Below are 5,034 nucleotides of genomic sequence, written 5' to 3'. Positions count from 1 at the left end.
CTTCTATTGTATTTGCGTTGTAAAATCATGAACTTCGATGTGTCGCAAGCTGGGTTTCAGAACCACTTACAAAGTGACCACTTCCATGAGGACACCAGGTTCCCAGGGAACCTCCGGAATTGGCTAATGTGCACAGATGCTCTACAAAAGCCTCCTATTGTATTTGTGTTGCAAAATCATGAAGTTTGATGTGTCGAAAGCTGGGTTTCAAAACCACTCAAAATGTGACCACTTCCCTCGTGGCATCAGGTTCTGAGGGAACCTCCGGAAGTGGCCAATGTGCCTAGATGCTCTGTAAATTTCTTATATTGACTTTGCGTTGCAAAATCATGGAGTTCGATGTGTCGCAAGCTGGGTTTCAGAGTCAATCAAAAAGTGACCACTTCCCTGAGGGCTTCAGGTTCCCAGGGAACCTCCGGAAGTGGCCAATGCGCTCAGAAGTTCTGCAAGTTTTTCCTATTGTATTTGCGTTGCAAAATCATGACGTTCGATGTGTCGCAAGCTGGGTTTCAGAGTCAATCAAAAAGTGACCACTTCCCTGAGGGCACCAGGTACCCAGGGAGCCTCCGGAAGTGGCCAATGCGCTCAGAAGTTCTGCAAATGTTTTTAATTATATTTGTGTTGCAAAATCATGAAGTTTGATGTGTCGCAAGCTGGGTTTCAGAACCACTCAAAAAGTGACCACTTCCCTTGCACATCAGGTTCCCAGGAAACCTCCGGAAGTGGCTAATGTGCGCAGATGCTTTGCAAATGCCTTCTATCATATTTGTGTTGGAAAATCATGAAGTTTGATGTGTCGCAAGTTGGGTTTCAGAACAACTCAAAAAGTGACCACTTCCCTGGGGGAACCAGGTTCCCGGAACATCTGTAACCGGATTTTGAAGGTCCAAACATGCAGTTTCCATTCCCACTTTTGCAAAATGATGATCAATAATAACGATTGCATCATTATTAAGAGCATTTACTACTAGTTATCTACGATTAAAAGGAAGTTGACCTATTTTTGACCCCATTTGACTTAGGGGACCCCCTTGATAAAACCGTACAATACATCTACACAAAAATATAGGGTTTAATGCATCTTTCCTCCAAATTTCATGCAAATCGGTCGAAAAACAAGAGAACGGTGGATTTTACAATTTGAAATCGATACCCGGGCCGAAACGGGTTAACGCTTTTTCCCGATGCACACCCGCGTCTTTTTGACGCCGCTTACACTCAGCGTTGAAAAGACGCTACATGGGCACCGGACCTAAGGCTGTTCGGTTGAGAAGGAGTGTTGAATAGCAACCGAGCGCTATGAGCTAGCAACATCGAATGACAATTCCTGTAGTAGGCTAGAACCTGAATGAATAAAATTATGTCACTTCCATTGTTACCGTTACTCAAACCAGACCTGTTTTCTGCCAACTCTGCCTATCTTAATACCATCAGCCGTATGTACTTCTGCAATCAGTTGAGTAGATGGTAGTAGTGAGTCAACGTACATCATTTAAAAAATTTACACAAGATTTCCAATAAAATTTGTTCTAGCTTAAATATCTGTTATCTGTGGTGGAACTTTTGAAGGAACCCTTAGTGGAACTCCTGGATGAATCCTTGGTGGAACTTCCGGAGGAATCTCTGGTGGAACTCCTGGATGAATACTTGGAGGAACTTCTCGAGGAATCCCTGGTGGATTTCATATTTGAACTCCTAGCGAAATCCTTAGTATGCCTTATACGGTGGAATCCCTGGTGAAACTTCTGGAGGAATCCTTGGTGGAGCTCCTGAAGGAATCTTTGATGGAACTCCTGGAAGAATCCTTAGTGGAACTCTTGGAGGAATCTCTGATGGAACTTCTGGAGGAATCCCTGGTTGAACTCCTGGTGAAACTTCTGGAGGGATCCTTGATGAAACTGCTGGATGAATCCTTGATGGAACTTCTCGATGAATCCCTGTTGGAACTTCCTAGAGGAATCCTTAGTAGGCCTCCTGGAGGAATCCCTGATAGAACTCCTAAGTCGAGTCAAGTACGAGAAACTGAAGACGACCTTACTGTTGAGGTCGAAATACGTATCTGTCAAGGTACAATTAAGTGGTGGAATTAAATGGGATTGTACAAACTCGTCTTATGACAAGTCCTGAGGGAATTTCTGGTGAAACTTCTGGAGGAATCCCTGGTGGAACACCTGGATAAATCCCTGTAAGGATTTGGCATTGAAGGTTTTCACCGTTAAGTAGCTGGAAGCGGACCAAACCCATTCTTTGGGAAAATCGTCGATGTATTCCAACTGGCAGGCGATTTGTTTCCGAGCACCGAAGCGCGTTACGCCGTACACAGTGATCATGACAGTTTGTTTTATAACTTTCCGTTGTATGTGACCTTCGAGGATCTGTGCAACTTTCACGCCGTTCTCAGAATCTTTGGTACGATTTTCTTCCACTAAGGCAGCTACCGTACTGTATACATCCTGGGGTACATGAGGTGGGGCGAGATTAACGCTCTTTGCTCCAACCGTATCTCGACCCAACGCTGCATAGTGCTGTAGACCATTGCACGAACCATCTTGATGGATAGGGAAGCCACTCATGAATGTTGCTGGATCAGGGCATCGAAGCACCTTTGCAACTTCTATGCAGCATCCCAAAGTTTGTCACGGTTCGTCAGATGTACTTCACCACATTCGACCGGTCAAGGATCAATCAGAAGAATCCAAAATATCGTCCATTATTTCGTCTGCATACTTCAAACGATCCTCAACTGACTCTCGCTTCTTCAATCCGGTTAGATTGATGCAATGCAACTTCAACCATTTAAAGCAATCTTGACCCAAGGGCTTCTTTTGGTGAAAGATCATCAAACTGCGAGCCAGATCGTGTCCCAAATGGTTCAAATGGGGTGGAATCGGGTATACTCTTCCACGAAAATCTATGTTTTGCGGAAGCCAAAATACTTTGTCCCGGAAATGGTTGGCCAATGATAGCCGGTACAGTGCATCGCACCACAAGCTGTACATGTCTCCTTGCTTCCGCCGATGCGCCATCTTTTGGCGCATTTTTTTTTAAAACGGTCGTAGCCGGTCATTTCATTTCGCGGTATGGTTTCAACAATTCCAGGAAGCGCACTCGGTGGCTCCGGAACATCGAGTTTAGCATTGCCTCCATTGTTGAACACCTCCAGAATTATATCCAAAACTTCCTCGTGGATTTTTCAAGGAATAACAGCTAGTTAATTGAGTGCATCGAGCGTAGGGTACATGGGGATTTGCCTGGTTGATGCGTTCGGACTGTTGATGGGCTTGTTGAGGTAGCCGTATGAGTTCTGATTTTGCTACAATGTAGCCCCCATTCGTGGGCGTACTCCAAGGTTGCGGAGGACAAAGCATAGGCACTAAATTCACATCAAATTTAAGATGCTCCTGTTGTGATTTTTCTATGAAGTTTGATTTGAGCTTCACCTGCCGGTTTCCTCGTGAGGTAGCATTTACGTTGATTTTCATATCGTTTTTAATAATATTGTATAGAAACTTTCCTACACCGCAAACCGCAGCTCTGGACTTTTCTTCGACAACACATCGCAATAGAAAATGTAGATTTCACACGTCTTGTCCAACACTCCGCTTTTTCGTTTTGCTCCACGTTATATCGAGACTCAACCTTGTAGCCAAGTTCTTTTTGCAGTTGCGATTGGACATAACTGAATGTATCTGATCCCTCAAGCAACATCTGGGCTTCATCCAAGATAATTTCGGTGAACTGTGCCACGCTCAGAACCATGAGGTACGGAAACAGGTTGATGGCACGGTTAGATTTTGATTCTATTACTGCTTTCAATGTGTTAAGATCCCGGTGGAATGCCAAAGTGATTTGTTTTGCCCAAACTTTCCGAAGCTCTTCAAGTTCTTTGCGCTAGAATTAAAAAAGTGTTTTAGAAATTGTTGATTGGGAAAATAACCAATTTTAATGGTATGGGAGGTAATCTACAAACAATCCTCTATGAGGAAAGTTCGAGGCTCTGTATTGTTGAAAGTCACCTTCAATAAGTGTCACTACTTACGTATTGCTTAACTGTATCATTTGGATGCTCTTCACCGTTAGGTGCCCCTTCAATTCCAATTCCACTTGAGCTTTGCTAAATTCTTCCAGTTGGTCCCGCGTAAATCCTGCCTTCGGTTCCATTATTTCAGAACCAGCAACTAACATCTCCTCCACTGATATGTCTTTCGTTGGGAAGCCTGACATTCTCGTTGAGTGAGTTCAATAGGTGATTGTCATACAGCAACGGTGGAGCAGTATAGTGTACTCCGGCTTCAACTCACAGAACAAATTCAGCACAGTTGGAGATGTTCCGGAGATGTTGATGTTGATTTTTGATGAAGTGAAAAAACAAAACACAATGCTGTCATGTTTTGCACGGAAAGCAAATGAAGGAGAAAAACTGACAACTGACTTGGTGTCTTTTCATTTGTATACCTAGAACTCTACACATCGATGGAGACTACAAGCGCAACACGGAAAAATCCCGAGTGTCGCGTCCCGGTTATTAGTTCCTGATTATATGCCGACAAAAATGAACATGATAAGATATTGCGCTTTTTGCACTTTATAAGAGTATTGCGAGATTTTTTTTCTCACAGTCATCTTTTTCTCACACTCAATACACTCAAAAAAGTTTGATTTTCCGTGTATAATATTTGTGTGTGAGTGCTCAATCTGAAAACAAATAGACGTCAAATCATGGCGGGAATCGATTCAGTGTACACGTTTACATGTGACTAACGAGTAATGGGTTATAATTGGGTAAATTTCAGTAACAAAAATCGATCAACCCGAAATGAAAGTGAGTGTGAGAAAAAGAAGCGGGCAAATCACAATCTACACATAAGGGTCTGTTCACAAATTACGTAACGCAAAAATCCGAGTTTTTGACCCCCTCCCTCTCTCTCGTAACAAAAAGTAACATTTTTGATACCCCCTCCCTCCCCCGTATAACGCGTAACTATGAAAGTGGTTAAGGCAGATTTTTGCCTTTCTCGTACAACTAAGTTGTAC

At 43.2% G+C, this 5,034-nt stretch overlaps 1 pseudogene; it reads right to left on the bottom strand.

The window, feature by feature from the left end:
• Positions 1 to 1,117: 1,117 nt before the first annotated feature.
• Positions 1,118 to 4,381, bottom strand: LOC134203462 (DNA-directed RNA polymerase, mitochondrial-like; annotated as a pseudogene).
• Positions 4,382 to 5,034: the final 653 nt, after the last annotated feature.

The sequence above is a fragment of the Armigeres subalbatus genome, unplaced genomic scaffold, assembly GCF_024139115.2.
Source record: "Armigeres subalbatus isolate Guangzhou_Male unplaced genomic scaffold, GZ_Asu_2 Contig1861, whole genome shotgun sequence".
NCBI classification, from domain to species: Eukaryota; Metazoa; Arthropoda; class Insecta; order Diptera; family Culicidae; genus Armigeres; species Armigeres subalbatus.
This window is presented reverse-complemented; position numbering and strand designations above follow the sequence as displayed.